This window comes from Thalassophryne amazonica, chromosome 6 (assembly GCF_902500255.1).
Source record: "Thalassophryne amazonica chromosome 6, fThaAma1.1, whole genome shotgun sequence".
NCBI lineage: Eukaryota > Metazoa > Chordata > Actinopteri > Batrachoidiformes > Batrachoididae > Thalassophryne > Thalassophryne amazonica.
In genome coordinates this window covers 68,800,553-68,818,261 of record NC_047108.1, presented here as the reverse complement: position 1 = coordinate 68,818,261, position 17,709 = coordinate 68,800,553, and the positions used below count along the sequence as shown (strand labels likewise).

Here is a 17,709-nt window from a genome sequence, read left to right as displayed (position 1 = left end):
GTGTTGCTGGGTGCACACGCACCCACATCTAACTGTTTTTGTTCCTCGCCAGCAGTACCAGATCCGACAAGCGGAGGCAGTGGCCACCTGGGTGTTCTGGACTTGGCGGCTCCAGTATTCCCGGGGTTCGGTGGCGGAGGAAATCGTGTGGTTCCGGTTCTGCTTTGGACGGACGTCTCTTATCTTCGAGCCTGCCCACACGTCACCCTTGTAATTGACTGACTGTTAAATTTCACATTCACCGTGTTTGGTTGTGCTTTTTCAATCAATCAATCAATCAATCATTTTTTTTTATATAGCGCCAAATCACAACAAACAGTTGCCCCAAGGCGCTTTATATTGTAAGGCAAGGCCATACAATAATTATGTAAAACCCCAACGGTCAAAACGACCCCCTGTGAGCAAGCACTTGGCTACAGTGGGAAGGAAAAACTCCCTTTTAACAGGAAGAAACCTCCAGCAGAACCAGGCTCAGGGAGGGGCAGTCTTCTGCTGGGACTGGTTGGGGCTGAGGGAGAGAACCAAGAAAAAGACATGCTGTGGAGGGGAGCAGAGATCAATCACTAATGATTAAATGCAGAGTGGTGCATACAGAGCAAAAAGAGAAAGAAACAGTGCATCATGGGAACCCCCCAGCAGTCTACGTCTATAGCAGCATAACTAAGGGATGGTTCAGGGTCACCTGATCCAGCCCTAACTATAAGCTTTAGCAAAAAGGAAAGTTTTAAGCCTAATCTTAAAAGTAGAGAGGGTGTCTGTCTCCCTGATCTGAATTGGGAGCTGGTTCCACAGGAGAGGAGCCTGAAAGCTGAAGGCTCTGCCTCCCATTCTACTCTTACAAACCCTAGGAACTACAAGTAAGCCTGCAGTCTGAGAGCGAAGCGCTCTATTGGTGTGATATGGTACTACGAGGTCCCTAAGATAAGATGGGACCTGATTATTCAAAACCTTATAAGTAAGAAGAAGAATTTTAAATTCTATTCTAGAATTAACAGGAAGCCAATGAAGAGAGGCCATTATGGGTGAGATATGCTCTCTCCTTCTAGTCCCCGTCAGTACTCTAGCTGCAGCATTTTGAATTAACTGAAGGCTTTTTAGGGAACTTTTAGGACAACCTGATAATAATGAATTACAATAGTCCAGCCTAGAGGAAATAAATGCATGAATTAGTTTTTCAGCATCACTCTGAGAGAAGACCTTTCTGATTTTAGAGATATTGCGTAAATGCAAAAAAGCAGTCCTACATATTTGTTTAATATGCGCTTTGAATGACATATCCTGATCAAAAATGACTCCAAGATTTCTCACAGTATTACTAGAGGTCAGGGTAATGCCATCCAGAGTAAGGATCTGGTTAGACACCATGTTTCTAAGATTTGTGGGGCCAAGTACAATAACTTCAGTTTTAGCTGAGTTTAAAAGCAGGAAATTAGAGATCATCCATGTCTTTATGTCTGTAAGACAATCCTGCAGTTTAGCTAATTGGTGTGTGTCCTCTGGCTTCATGGATAGATAAAGCTGGGTATCATCTGCGTAACAATGAAAATTTAAGCAATACCGTCTAATAATACTGCCTAAGGGAAGCATGTATAAAGTGAATAAAATTGGTCCTAGCACAGAACCTTGTGGAACTCCATAATTAACTTTAGTCTGTGAAGAAGATTCCCCATTTACATGAACAAATTGTAATCTATTAGACAAATATGATTCAAACCACCGCAGCGCAGTGCCTTTAATACCTATGGCATGCTCTAATCTCTGTAATAAAATTTTATGGTCAACAGTATCAAAAGCAGCACTGAGGTCTAACAGAACAAGCACAGAGATGAGTCCACTGTCCGAGGCCATAAGAAGATCATTTGTAACCTTCACTAATGCTGTTTCTGTACTATGATAAATTCTAAAACCTGACTGAAACTCTTCAAATAGACCATTCCTCTGCAGATGATCAGTTAGCTGTTTTACAACTACCCTTTCAAGAATTTTTGAGAGAAAAGGAAGGTTGGAGATTGGCCTATAATTAGCTAAGATAGCTGGGTCAAGTGATGGCTTTTTAAGTAATGGTTTAATTACTGCCACCTTAAAAGCCTGTGGTACATAGCCAACTAACAAAGATAGATTGATCATATTTAAGATCGAAGCATTAAATAATGGTAGGGCTTCCTTGAGCAGCCTGGTAGGAATGGGGTCTAATAAACATGTTGATGGTTTGGATGAAGTAACTAATGAAAATAACTCAGACAGAACAATCGGAGAGAAAGAGTCTAACCAAATACCGGCATCACTGAAAGCAGCCAAAGATAACGATACGTCTTTGGGATGGTTATGAGTAATTTTTTCTCTAATAGTTACAATTTTGTTAGCAAAGAAAGTCATGAAGTCATTACTAGTTAAAGTTAATGGAATACTCAGCTCAATAGAGCTCTGACTCTTTGTCAGCCTGGCTACAGTGCTGAAAAGAAACCTGGGGTTGTTCTTATTTTCTTCAATTAGTGATGAGTAGAAAGATGTCCTAGCTTTACGGAGGGCTTTTTTTATAGAGCAACAGACTCTTTTTCCAGGCTAAGTGAAGATCTTCTAAATTAGTGAGACGCCATTTCCTCTCCAACTTACGGGTTATCTGCTTTAAGCTACGAGTTTGTGAGTTATACCACGGACTCAGGCACTTCTGATTTAAAGCTCTCTTTTTTAGAGGAGCTACAGCATCCAAAGTTGTCTTCAATGAGGATGTAAAACTATTGACAAGATACTCTATCTCACTTACAGAGTTTAGGTAGCTACTCTGCACTGTGTTGGTATATGGCATTAGAGAACATAAAGAAGGAATCATATCCTTAAACCTAGTTACAGCGCTTTCTGAAAGACTTCTAGTGTAATGAAACTTATTCCCCACTGCAGGGTAGTCCATCAGGGTAAATGTAAATGTTATTAAAAAATGATCAGACAGAAGGGAGTTTTCAGGGAATACTGTTAAGTCTTCTATTTCCATACCATAAGTCAGAACAAGATCTAAGATATGATTAAAGTGGTGGGTGGACTCATTTACTTTTTGAGCAAAGCCAATAGAGTCTAATAATAGATTAAATGCAGTGTTGAGGCTGTCATTCTCAGCATCTGTGTGGATGTTAAAATCGCCCACTATAATTATCTTATCTGAGCTAAGCACTAAGTCAGACAAAAGGTCTGAAAATTCATAGAGAAACTCACAGTAACGACCAGGTGGACGATAGATAATAACAAATAAAACTGGTTTTTGGGACTTCCAATTATTATATCATTTACCAACAGGGACTTAGAAGAGAGAGACCTAATGTTTAATAGACCACATTTAACTGTTTTAGTCTGTGGTGCAGTTGAAGGTGCTATATTATTTTTTTTTTTTTTTTTATGCTTACATAGATTTTTGCTGGTTATTGGTAGTCTGGGAGCAGGCACCGTCTCTACGGGGATGGGGTAATGAGGGGATGGCAGGGGGAGAGAAGCTGCAGAGAGGTGTGTAAGACTACAACTCTGCTTCCTGGTCCCAACCCTGGATAGTCACGGTTTGGAGGATTTAAGAAAATTGGCCAGATTTCTAGAAATGAGAGCTGCTCCATCCAAAGTGGGATGGATGCCGTCTCTCCTAACAAGACCAGATTTTCCCCAGAAGCTTTGCCAATTATCTATGAAGCCCACCTCATTTTTTGGACACCACTCAGACAGCCAGCAATTCAAGGAGAACATGCGGCTAAACATGTCACTCCCGGTCTGATTGGGGAGGGGCCCAGAGAAAACTACAGAGTCTGACATTGTTTTTGCAAAGTTACACACCGATTTAATGTTAATTTTAGTGACCTCCGATTGGCGTAACCGGGTGTCATTACTGCCGACGTGAATTACAATCTTACCAAATTTACGCTTAGCCTTAGCCAGCAGTTTCAAATTTCCTTCAATGTCGCCTGCTCTGGCCCCCGGAAGACAATTGACTATGGTTGCTGGTGTCGCTAACTTCACATTTCGCAAAACAGAGTCGCCAATAACCAGAGTTTGATCCTCGGTGGGTGTGTCGCCGAGTGGGGAAAAATGGTTAGAGATGTGAACGGGTTGGCGGTGTACACGGGGCTTCTGTTTAGGACTACGCTTCCTCCTCACAGTCACCCAGTCGGCCTGCTTTCCCGGCTGCTCGGGATCTGCCAGGGGGTAACTAACGGCGGCTAAGCTACCTTGGTCCACACCGACTACAGGGGCCTGGCTAGCTGTAGAATTTTCCACGGTGCGGAGCCGAGTCTCCAATTCGCCCAGCCTGGCCTCCAAAGCTACGAATAAGCTACACTTATTACAAGTACCGTTACTGCTAAAGGAGGCCGAGGAATAACTAAACATTTCACACCCAGAGCAGAAAAGTGCGGGAGAGACAGGAGAAGCCGCCATGCTAAATCGGCTAAGAGCTAGTAGCTGCGCTAAGCTAGCGGATTCCTAAAAACACGCAAAGTGAATAATGTGTAAATAATTTAGAGGTGATTCAGCAGAAGGAGTGCTTTAGTTAAGGCACGTGAAGATTACACTGGGAAACAAATCGTAATCTAGATAACTAGAGCAATCTAACTGCGCAGATTAAACAGCTAACAGATACAGAAAAACACCGCTGTGCTCCGGAACAGGAAGTGATACAATACCGCAGTGAGAGCCAACCACCAGTAGAGGCAAGCAAACATTCCACAAACATTTTTCACAACAGTAAAGTGTTGTTATTTGACTTCCTTCATTGTCCGTTCATTTGCGCCCCTGTTGTGGGTCCGTGTTCCTACACTTTCACAACAGGATATCTCGGCCAGCGTCATGGACCCCGAGGGGCGTCAACCGGCTGTTGAACGGCCAATGGAAGAACCGGGCGCACAGGCGTCTGCAGGAGGAATGATCGGTGAGTTGCAGCGAATCCTCACCGCCTTTACGGCTCGGTTGGATCTAATGACCGAGCAGAACGTCCTCCTTAACCGCAGGGTGGAGGCTCTCGCCGCTCAGGTGGAAGCGCGCCCTCAGGGCGCTGCTGCGGCTCTCCCTCCTGTCGATCCTGTGCGCAATGTTGACATTCCACAGGTCGTTCAACGACCCCTCCCACCTTCCCCTGAAGCATACATAAGCCCTCCAGAGTCGTACGGGGGTTGTGTGGAGACGTGCGCGGACTTTCTTATGCAGTGTTCGCTCGTCTTCGCACAACGTCCCGTCATGTACGCGACTGATGCTAGTAAGGTAGCTTATGTGATTAAACTGCTTCGCGGTAAGGCACGCGCTTGGGCTACAGCGCTCTGGGAGCAAAATTCACGGCTCCTTCAGACATATGATGGGTTTGTGAGGGAGTTCAGAACAGTGTTCGATCACCCAAATAGAGGAGAGACCGCTTCAGCCGTGCTGCTGTCAATGAGACAGGGGCGCCGGAGCGCAGCTGCTTATGCAGTCGACTTCCGCATCGTGGCGGCGAGGTCCGGCTGGAATAGCACTGCCCTCCGTGCCGCCTTCGTAAACGGACTGTCGTTGGTCCTGAAGGAGCTCCTGGTGGCTAAGGACGAACAGCGGGATTTAGACGGACTTATTGATCTGGTTATACGATTAGACAATCGGTTAGAAGAACGCCGTCGGGAACGAGACGAAGCGCGTGGCCGGGCACGCGCCGTCCCTCTCCCTTCCGGTTCCAACCGAGCTCCGCCCTCCCCACGCTCCACGGCCTCTACGCTCCGTGTGGTTACAGCTCTCCCTGCTGATGAAGCTATGGACATGAGCAGGGCCACATTTAAACCACCGGATAGACAGAGGAGGCTGGTCCGCGGAGCGTGCTTTGTTTGTGGCTCGATAGAGCATCAAGTGAGGGACTGCCCCGAGCGGTTAAACAACCAACGCCCGCCCCTAGAAACTGGGCTAGGGGTGGGCCAAGACATTCACGTGGGACACACCCATATTGCCACACGACTCCCGGTTACAATCCTTTATGAGGATTTAACCCTTCAGGCCCCAGCACTGGTGGACACGGGCTCAGAAGGGAATTTGCTAGACAGCAAATGGGCCAGGGAGGCAGGGCTCCCTCTGGTGGCACTAACTTCACCTGTGCAAGTACGGGCACTAGATGGCTCCCTACTCCCTTTAATCACACATAAGACACCTCCAGTAACTCTGGTGGTGTCAGGGAACCACCGGGAGGAGATCGAGTTTTTTGTGACTCCTGCCACCTCCCGCGTGATTCTAGGGTTCCCCTGGATGTTAAAACACAATCCCCGGATCGATTGGCCGTCCGGGGTAGTGGTTCAGTGGAGCGAGACCTGCCATCGGGTATGTTTAGGTTCCTCGGTTCCTCCCGGTTCCCAGGCTAAGGAGGAGGTCAGAGTCCCTCCCAATCTCGGGACAGTGCCGGTGGAGTACCATGACCTTGTGGACGTGTTCAGCAAGGATCTGGCGCTCACCCTTCCCCCGCACCGCCTGTACGATTGTGCCATTGATTTGGTTCCAGGCGTTGAGTTCCCGTCCAGCAGGCTGTACAACCTCTCACGACCTGAGCGCGAATCAATGGAGACCTACATCCGGGACTCTCTAGCTGCCGGGTTGATCCGGAATTCCACCTCCCCGATGGGTGCAGGTTTCTTTTTTGTGAGGAAAAAGAATGGCGGACTACGTCCATGCATTGATTACAGGGGGCTAAACGAAATCACGGTTCGTAACCGATACCCATTGCCCTTGTTGGATTCAGTATTCACGCCCCTGCATGGAGCCCAAATGTTCACTAAACTAGATCTTAGAAATGCGTATCACCTGGTTCGGATCCGGAAGGGAGACGAGTGGAAGACGGCATTTAACACCCCCTTAGGTCATTTTGAGTACCTGGTCATGCCGTTCGGTCTTACAAACGCCCCCGCGACGTTCCAAGCATTGGTTAATGATGTCTTGCGGGATTTCCTGCACCGATTCGTCTTCGTATATCTGGTCGATATACTCATCTTTTCTCCGGATCCTGAGACTCATGTCCGGCATGTACGTCAGGTCCTGCAGCGGTTGTTGGAGAACCGGCTGTTTGTGAAGGGCGAGAAGTGCGAGTTCCACCGCACTTCTTTGTCCTTCCTGGGGTTTATCATCTCCCCTAACTCCGTTGCTCCTGATCCGGCCAAGGTCGCGGCGGTGAGAGACTGGCCCCAACCCACCAGCCGTAGGAAGCTGCAACAGTTCCTCGGCTTTGCTAATTTCTACAGGAGGTTCATTAAGGGCTACAGTCAGGTAGTTAGCCCCCTGACAGCCCTGACCTCACCAAAAGTCCCCTTCACCTGGTCGGATCGTTGCGATGCCGCGTTCAAGGAGTTGAAACGGCGCTTCTCGTCTGCACCTGTTCTGGTGCAGCCCGATCCTAGTCGCCAGTTAGTGGTTGAAGTGGACGCCTCGGACTCAGGGATAGGAGCTGTGCTTTCCCAGAGCGGGAAGACCGATAAGGTCCTTCACCCGTGTGCCTATTTTTCCCGCAGGTTGACCCCGGCCGAACGGAACTATGACGTCGGCAATCGAGAACTCCTTGCGGTGAAAGAGGCTCTTGAAGAGTGGAGACATCTGTTGGAGGGAACATCCGTGCCATTCACGGTTTTCACTGACCACCGGAACCTGGAGTATATCAGGACCGCCAAGCGGCTGAACCCCAGGCAAGCCCGCTGGTCACTGTTCTTCGGCCGTTTTGACTTCCGGATCACCTACCGTCCCGGGACCAAAAACCAGAGATCAGATGCCTTGTCCCGGGTACATGAAGATGAAGTCAAAGCGGAGTTGTCGGATCCACCGGAACCCATCATCCCGGAGTCCACTATCGTGGCCACCCTCACCTGGGACGTAGAGAGAACCGTCCGGGAGGCCCTGGCACGAAGCCCGGACCCCGGAACTGGGCCGAAGAGCAGACTCTACATCCCACCAGAAGCTAGGGCTGCAGTCCTGGACTTCTGTCACGGCTCCAAGCTCTCCTGTCATCCAGGGGTGCGAAGAACCGTGGCAGTTGTCCGGCAGCGCTTCTGGTGGGCGTCCCTAGAGGCCGACGTCCGGAATTAGATCCAGGCCTGCACCACCTGCGCCAGGGACAAGGCTGATCATCGCAGGGCTTCGGGACTGCTCCAGCCGCTGCCCGTGCCTCATCGCCCCTGGTCCCACATCGGCCTGGATTTTGTCAGGGGCCTCCCGCCGTCCCAGGGCAACACCACCATCCTCATGATAGTGGACCGATTCTCCAAGGCGGCCCACTTCGTGGCCCTCCCGAAGCTCCCGATGGCCCAGGAGACAGCGGACCTCCTGGTCCACCACGTCGTCCGGCTGCATGGGATTCCAACAGACATTGTCTCCGATCGCGGTCCCCAGTTCTCCTCGCAAGTCTGGAGGAGCTTCTGCCGGGAACTGGGGGCCACGGTGAGTCTCTCATCCGGGTATCATCCCCAGACCAACGGGCAAGCAGAACGGGCCAATCAGGAGGTGGAACAGGCCCTGCGTTGCGTGACGGCCGCACACCCGGCGGCCTGGAGTACTCATTTGGCCTGGATCGAGTACGCCCATAACAGCCAGGTGTCGTCAGCCACCGGCCTCTCCCCTTTCGAGGTGTGTCTGGGGTACCAGCCTCCTTTGTTTCCGGTGGTTGAGGGAGAGGTCGGTGTGCCCTCGGTCCAGGCCCACCTGCGGAAGTGCCGTCGGGTGTGGCGTGCCGCCCGTTCTGCTTTGCTGAGGGCCCGGATGAGGACGAAGGCCCATGCAGACCGTCGGCGGACCCCGGCCCCTACGTATCGGCCAGGGCAGGAAGTGTGGTTGTCAACTAAGGACATTCCCCTGCAAGTGGTCTCCCCTAAATTGCAGGATCGGTATATCGGTCCGTTTAGGATCCTCAAGGTCATCAGTCCAGCCGCAGTGAGGCTTCAGCTTCCGGCCTCACTGCGGATCCATCCCGTTTTCCATGTGTCCCGACTTAAGCCACATCACACTTCACCCCTCTGTACTCCGGGTCCGGCACCACCTCCTGCCCGGATCATCGATGGCGAGCCGGCTTGGACTGTGCGCCGACTTTTGGATGTCCGAAGGATGGGCCGGGGCTTCCAGTATTTGGTGGACTGGGAGGGGTACGGCCCCGAAGAACGCTCCTGGGTGAAGAGGAGCTTCATCCTGGACCCGGCCCTCCTGGCCGATTTCTACCGCCGCCACCCGGACAAGCCTGGTCGGGCGCCAGGAGGCGCCCGTTGAGGGGGGCGTCCTGTTGTGTGGGCCGCTGAAGAGGAGGTACTGCTGGCCCACCACCACCAGAGGGCACCCTGCCTGGAGTGCGGGCTCCAGGCACCAGAGGGCGCTGCCATCTCACAGGAGCAGCCGGGGTGACAGCTGTCACCCACGACAGCTGTTACCAATCATCTGATCCGCAGCGGTATATCTGCAAGACGTCATCTCCACTTCTCTGCCGAGATATCGCTCTACCAAGGAGGTAACGATCTCAGCTGACTGTGTTGATTCTCTGACAGGAATATCTATTGCTTGTGTGTGTTGGACAGCAGATATTCTGTTTCTTTTTTCGACGAGAGGTGGAGGTGGCATTCCCACCATACGTGTTGCTGGGTGCACACGCACCCACATCTAACTGTTTTTGTTCCTCGCCAGCAGTACCAGATCCGACAAGCGGAGGCAGTGGCCACCTGGGTGTTCGGGACTTGGCGGCTCCAGTATTCCCGGGGTTCGGTGGCGGAGGAAATCGTGTGGTTCCGGTTCTGCTTTGGACGGACGTCTCTTATCTTCGAGCCTGCCCACACGTCACCCTTGTAATTGACTGACTGCTAAATTTCACATTCGCCGTGTTTGGTTGTGCTTTTTCACAACAGTAAAGTGTTGTTATTTGACTTCCTTCATTGACCCATGACATTTTGGCTCTCTGTTGGAACTGTTTACACCGAGACTGCTACCTGCTGCTTTGGACTTTGAACTAACAGTCTTTTTCAAGACTTTTTTTTTTACTTTTTCACCGTGCTCCAACGCCTAAAGAAGACCTCTAACGGTCGAAACATCGCGACGGAGCACTTTTATCAGCTAACTTTCATCAGCGTTGGCAAGCTAACTAGCTTGCTAACGCTTTCGTTTTTATTTTTTTTTAGCACTGTTGTCGTGCGTTACCTGTGCTGCTCCACAGCGTGTCTAGTGGATTTTTATTTTATTTTAGCACCGTTGTCGTGCGTTCGCTGTTGCCGTGCGTTACCTGTGCTGCTTCATGGCCTGTCTGGTGCCTTAACTAAAGCACTCCTTCTGCTGAATCACCTCTAAATTATTTACACATTAATCACTTTGTGTGTTTTTAGGAATCCGCTAGGTTGCGTAGCTACTAGCTCTTAGCCGATTTAGCATGGCGGCTTCTCCTGTCTCTCCCGCACTTTTCTGCTCTGGGTGTGAAATGTTTAGTTATTCCTTGGCCTCCTTTAGCAGTAACGGTACTTGTAATAAGTGCAGCTTATTCGTAGCTTTGGAGGCCAGGCTGGGCGAATTGGCGACTCGGCTCCGCACCGTGGAAAATTCTACAGCTAGCCAGGCCCCTGTAGTCGGTGCGGACCAAGGTAGCTTAGCCACCGTTAGTTCCCCCCTGGCAGATCCCGGGCAGTCGGGAAAGCAGGCTGACTGGGTGACTGTGAGGAGGAAGCGTAGCCCTAAACAGAAGCCCCGTGTACACCGTCAACCCGTTCACATCTCTAACCGTTTTTCCCCACTCGACGATACACTCGCCGAGGATCAAACTCTGGTTATTGGCGACTCTGTTTTGAGAAATGTGAAGTTAGCGACACCAGCAACCATTGTCAATTGTCTTCCGGGGGCCAGAGCAGGCGACATTGAAGGACATTTGAAATTGCTGGCTAAGGCTAAGCGTAAATTTGGTAAGATTGTAATTCACGTCGGCAGTAATGACACTCGGTTACGCCAATCGGAGGTCACTAAAATTAACATTAAATCGTGTGTAACTTTGCAAAAACAATGTCGGACTCTGTTGTTTTCTCTAGGCCCCTTCCCAATCAGACCGGGAGTGACATGTTTAGCCGCATGTTCTCCTTGAATTGCTGGTTGTCTGAGTGGTGTCCAAAAAATGAGGTGGGCTTCATAGATAATTGGCAAAGCTTCTGGGGAAAACCTGGTCTTGTTAGGAGAGACGGCATCCATCCTACTTTGGATGGAGCAGCTCTCATTTCTAGAAATCTGGCCAATTTTCTTGGATCCTCCAAACTGTGACTGTCCAGCGTTGGGACCAGGAGGCAGAGCTGTGGTCTTATACACCTCTCTGCAGCTTCTCTCCCCCTGCCATCCCCTCATTATCCCATCCCCGTAGAGACGTTGCCTGCTCCCAGACCACCAATAACCAGCAAAAATCTATTTAAGCATAAAAATTCAAAAAGAAAAAATAATATAGCACCTTCAACTGCACCACAGACTAAAACAGTTAAATGTGGTCTATTAAACATTAGGTCTCTCTCTTCTAAGTCCCTGTTGGTAAATGATATAATAATTGATCAACGTATTGATTTATTCTGCCTAACAGAAACCTGGTTACAGCAGGATGAATATGTTAGTTTAAATGAGTCAACACCCCCGAGTCACACTAACTGTCAGAATGCTCGTAGCACGGGCCGGGGTGGAGGATTAGCAGCAATCTTCCATTCCAGCTTATTAATTAATCAAAAACCTAGACAGAGCTTTAATTCATTTGAAAGCTTGTCTCTTAGTCTTGTCCATCCAAATTGGAAGTCCCAAAAACCAGTTTTATTTGTTATTATCTATCGTCCACCTGGTCGTTACTGTGAGTTTCTCTGTGAATTTTCAGACCTTTTGTCTGACTTAGTGCTTAGCTCAGATAAGATAATTATAGTGGGCGATTTTAACATCCACACAGATGCTGAGAATGACAGCCTCAACACTGCATTTAATCTATTATTAGACTCTATTGGCTTTGCTCAAAAAGTAAATGAGTCCACCCACCACTTTAATCATATCTTAGATCTTGTTCTGACTTATGGTATGGAAATAGAAGACTTAACAGTATTCCCTGAAAACTCCCTTCTGTCTGATCATTTTTTAATAACATTTACATTTACCCTGATGGACTACCCTGCAGTGGGGAATAAGTTTCATTACACTAGAAGTCTTTCAGAAAGCGCTGTAACTAGGTTTAAGGATATGATTCCTTCTTTATGTTCTCTAATGTCATATACCAACACAGAGCAGAGTAGCTACCTAAACTCTGTAAGGGAGTTAGAGTATCTCGTCAATAGTTTTACATCCTCATTGAAGACAACTTTGGATGCTGTAGCTCCTCTGAAAAAGAGAGCTTTAAATCAGAAGTGTCTGACTCCGTGGTATAACTCACAAACTCGTAGCTTAAAGCAGATAACCCGTAAGTTGGAGAGGAAATGGCGTCTCACTAATTTAGAAGATCTTCACTTAGCCTGGAAAAAGAGTTTGTTGCTCTATAAAAAAAGCCCTCCGTAAAGCTAGGACATCTTTCTACTCATCACTAATTGAAGAAAATAAGAACAACCCCAGGTTTCTTTTCAGCACTGTAGCCAGGCTGACAAAGAGTCAGAGCTCTATTGAGCTGAGTATTCCATTAACTTTAACTAGTAATGACTTCATGACTTTCTTTGCTAACAAAATTTTGACTATTAGAGAAAAAATTACTCATAACCATCCCAAAGATGTATCGTTATCTTTGGCTGCTTTCAGTATTTGGTTAGACTCTTTCTCTCCGATTGTTCTGTCTGAGTTATTTTCATTAGTTACTTCATCCAAACCATCAACATGTTTATTAGACCCCATTCCTGCCAGGCTGCTCAAGGAAGTCCTACCATTATTTAATGCTTCAATCTTAAATATGATCAATCTATCTTTGTTAGTTGGCTATGTACCACAGGCTTTTAAGGTGGCAGTAATTAAACCATTACTTAAAAAGCCATCACTTGACCCAGCTATCTTAGCTAATTATAGGCCAATCTCCAACCTTCCTTTTCTCTCAAAGATTCTTGAGAGGGTAGTTGTAAAACAGCTAACTGATCACCTGCAGAGGAATGGTCTATTTGAAGAGTTTCTGTCAGGTTTTAGAATTCATCATAGTACAGAAACAGCATTAGTGAAGGTTACAAATGATCTTCTTATGGCTTCGGACAGTGGACTTATCTCTGTGCTTGTTCTGTTGGACCTCAGTGCTGCTTTTGATACTGTTGACCATAAAATTTTATTACAGAGATTAGAGCATGTCATAGGTATTAAAGGCACTGCGCTGCGGTGGTTTGAATCATATTTGTCTAATAGATTACAGTTTGTTCATGTAAATGGGGAATCTTCTTCACAGACTAAAGTTAATTATGGAGTTCCACAAGGTTCTGTGCTAGGACCAATTTTATTCACTTTATACATGCTTCCCTTAGGCAGTATTATTAGACGGTATTGCTTAAATTTTCATTGTTACGCAGATGATACCCAGCTTTATCTATCCATGAAGCCAGAGGATACACACCAATTAACTAAACTGCAGGATTGTCTTACAGACATAAAGACATGGATGACCTCTAATTTTCTGCTTTTAAACTCAGATAAAACTGAAGTTATTGTACTTGGCCCCACAAATCTTAGAAGCATGGTGTCTAACCAGATCTTTACTCTGGATGGCATTTCCCTGACCTCTAGTAATACTGTGAGAAATCTTGGAGTCATTTTTGATCAGGATATGTCATTCAAAGCGCATATTAAACAAATATGTAGGACTGCCTTTTTGCATTTACGCAATATCTCTAAAATCAGAAAGGTCTTGTCTCAGAGTGATGCTGAAAAACTAATTCATGCATTTATTTCCTCTAGGCTGGACTATTGTAATTCATTATTATCAGGTTGTCCTAAAAGTTCCCTAAAAAGCCTTCAGTTAATTCAAAATGCTGCAGCTAGAGTACTGACGGGGACTAGCAGGAGAGAGCATATCTCACCCGTGTTGGCCTCTCTTCACTGGCTTCCTGTTAATTCTAGAATAGAATTTAAAATTCTTCTTCTTACTTATAAGGTTTTGAATAATCAGGTCCCATCTTATCTTAGGGACCTCGTAGTACCATATTACCCCATTAGAGCGCTTCGCTCTCAGACTGCAGGCTTACTTGTAGTTCCTAGGGTTTGTAAGAGTAGAATGGGAGGCAGAGCCTTCAGCTTTCAGGCTCCTCTCCTGTGGAACCAGCTCCCAATTCAGATCAGGGAGACAGATACCCTCTCTACTTTTAAGATTAGGCTTAAAACTTTCCTTTTCGCTAAGGCTTATACTTAGGGCTGGATCAGGTGACCCTGGACCATCCCTTGGTTATGCTGCTTTAGACGTAGACTGTGGGGGGGTTCCCATGATGCACTGTTTCTTTCTCTTTTTGCTCTGTATGCATCACTCTGCATTTAATCATTAGTGATCGATCTCTGCCCCCCTCCACAGCATGTCTTTTTCCTGGTTCTTTCCCTCAGCCCCAACCAGTCTCAGCAGAAGACTGCCCCTCCCTGAGCCTGGTTCTGCTGGAGGTTTCTTCCTGTTAAAAGGGAGTTTTTCCTTCCCACTGTAGCCAAGTGCTTGCTCATAGGGGGTCGTTTTGACCGTTGGGGTTTTTCATAATTATTGTATGGCCTTGCCTTACAATATAAAGCGCCTTGGGGCAAGTGTTTGTTGTGATTTGGCGCTATATAAAAAAAAAGTTGATTGATTGATTGAAGTTGATTGTCCGTTCATTTGCGCCCCTGTTGTGGGTCCGTGTTCCTACACTTTCACAACAGGCGATATAGTTCCAGGTCATACCTCCTACAGAGTTAGATGGTGATCAAGTAATAATATGTATATTACAGCAATGAGATCCATTCAGCTCCGAGCCTCTGACGCATGCAATGATGTATTACTGCGCATGAGACCACGAAGAGGCGCACCTGCCCGTGGTGTGACAGATATGATGGGCATAATATTTCACATTATTTATGTCACCCATGGGAAGGAATGGAAATATATCTGTACCGTAAGGTCTATTATAGATATAACAGCCTGTTCAGATCTGCAGCAGCGTGCGCTTCTGCACTGACCTGCAGTGGCACCCAGTGCTTACTGTTTGATTGTGCGCTGTTCGCATTCTAGGCATATGATGAATGCGTGCCACATACATGTTGTTACATATCAACATTTCCTTTGCCCTCAACGTATCAAGTACAAAGGAAACGTGTCACGTATGTCCACCTCCAGTGACACAACATGCTGGCATGCTTGCTGTGACCAATCGATCTCGCTCAATCAACCTCGATCAGATTGTTTCAAATGCTGTTATGACGTCATCAGAATATGTATATTGCAATCAGATGGCGTAGACTGCTCTGAGACTGTTGTCCATCAGTCTTCAGACCACACCTCAATACTTCCTGACTGTGGCCAGATGTGTCATTCTGACACCATTCGGCCTCAATCGGTGTATGTGTGACGGGGGTATTAGTGGTTGCTGATGAAACCCGATCATCATGCTCAAATTCGAAGTCGCTTGAGAACAGTTCACTTGAGATGTTCAGTCCAAATTTTGTTCAATTTATTATGTCCACAAGACACATGACTGCTGTAGAGTAATCAATAAGTTCTTCAGTAAAATGAGGCGGGAGGGAGCTTAGCAGTCCTTCAAAAAACATGATCATGCTCAAATTCAGACTTACTGTGCATCTGGAAAATATTCACAACACTGCACTTTTTCCACATTTTTTATTTTATGGCCTTATTCCAAAATGGATGAAATTTTTTTTTCTCTCAAAATTCTACACACAATACCCCATAATGACAATGTGAAAAAGTTTTTTGAGAATGTTGCTAATTTTTTTTTTTAAACTAAGAAATCACATGTACATACATATTTGCAGCCTTTGCCATGAAGCTCAAAGCTTAAGGCATCATATTCAAAAAGACCTGAGGCTGTAACTGCGTATTGAGCAAAAGGTGTGAATACTTCTGTACACGTGATGTGGAAATGTCTGGAAAAGGTGAAGTGCTGTGAATACTTTCTGGATGCACCGTATACTAGTTGCACAAATTTGGGGTATCCAGACTAAATTTGGTGTAAATCAAATAATGTTTTTTTCCACATTATCACGCAAGAAAGTGCGACTGACACAAAAAATGCACAAAGTGCAATTCTGTGCTTTTCCCTTCCTGGCATTACAGCTGGGATAAAAGTTAAAAATACTAATCATGTGTTACAGTTTCTGAAATATGAAAATTTGCTGCTTTTTGCACTTTTACGACAAGGATATTGTTGAATTTTGAACCGTAGAAGGCCCAAAGAGAAATTGTGTGTGGGATTCAGAAAATTGAGATGGCCATATTACATGTTATTACTTATTTATAACTCAAGCATTATTCATTTAATTAATGTAATTACCACGGATTATTCTATTATTAACATTTTCATCACTAAAATAAGATTAGCCCTATATTAAAAGCACATAACCACACATACTTAAAGCAAGGAAGGCACTGCATGTGATGGGTCACAGAATTAGCTGTCACACCTTTCATTATTTGTACCGATGGACAAATTCCAGGTGTAACACCTCCCCACTCACTTGGAAGCACGTGCAGTGAAGTGTGGCATCGAAAATGATAACTTGTTCAGTAATAGACAATAAACATAACCGGATAGGATATAAACACTTTTATGACATTACCTGTTTTTCACTCACCTTGTGGTGTGTTTTTTTTTTTTTTAACTTGACGAACGTGAACTCCGCGCGGCTCCCATATCAAAGTGAGCGCGAGGCGTGCCTGGTTAGCCAAAACTGTTTCACATGAAGCTAATGTGAAACAAAACTTATAAAAGAGTTCAATAAATCCTCCACTTCACGTCGAAGAGACTACTGTGGATGTTTTACTAAGCTCACATCCTCTCCTGCTTCGACCAGCTACTCTTTCTGTTGGGGGGGAAAAAAATCGTCCGAAGATTTCTCTCGACACCAAAAATGCTGATTAAATTCGTGACGATAAAAATTGTCTGTTTAGTTGAGCTGCAGTTTTATCTCATCTCAGTCCGAATCTGCGCTGATAAACCGACAACAGGAAACATTGCGTGCTTGGAGCCAGACCAGACTTCTTTCAGCAGTTCTTCCCATTCAGTAAGAAGGTTTTTGTTCCTGTCTGTGTTCCTGATCTAAAGCAAGATTAGAGATTTGACATAGAGTTTTGTCCCACCCCTTATTGTCCCACACAGCACTGCTCTGCCTGGAATGTGTTCTCATAGCGGTTTTCCTGTTGCTTCTAAACCTCTCATTTTCCTCTTTCCCCTGTGGACTGCTCTCTGTACTGCACTGTCAGGAATGTGCTTCAAAGAACCAAAATTATCCTCCAAAAACAACAAAGACAGCCTCTAAATCAGTTTGTGTTTTAACTGTATCGGCTAAATCTATTTTTCATAAACTCAGAGGGCATTACAGGGAAACCTTATCATTCAGGCACTACCTATATTATTTGACTCTGAAAAGAGTATTTATGTTTTAAATTGACAAACGGTTATCTTGGGCCCTATCTGCACAGTCTAAAACAGTAGACTGATTATATACTGGACAAACTCTCTCTGACATCACACAGGTTTTCTGCAGAGCTAGTTTGTAGCTCAAATGGGACGGCTCCTCATATTGTCACCTAGATAGTGCCTGACTCCGCTTAATGCTATGGTCAAA

General features: G+C 46.3%; 1 protein-coding gene across 1 annotated transcript in view; it reads right to left on the bottom strand.

Annotated features, from left to right (window-relative positions):
- acvrl1 (activin A receptor like type 1) overlaps positions 1–17,206 on the bottom strand; it is a 53,915-nt gene extending 36,709 nt beyond the window's left edge. Inside the window, exon 1 of the mRNA XM_034172404.1 lies at positions 16,717–17,206. The gene's annotated coding sequence lies outside the window, so the exon portion shown is untranslated. The remainder of the gene's footprint in view (positions 1–16,716) is intronic.
- Between the last annotated feature and the right edge of the window lie 503 nt (positions 17,207–17,709).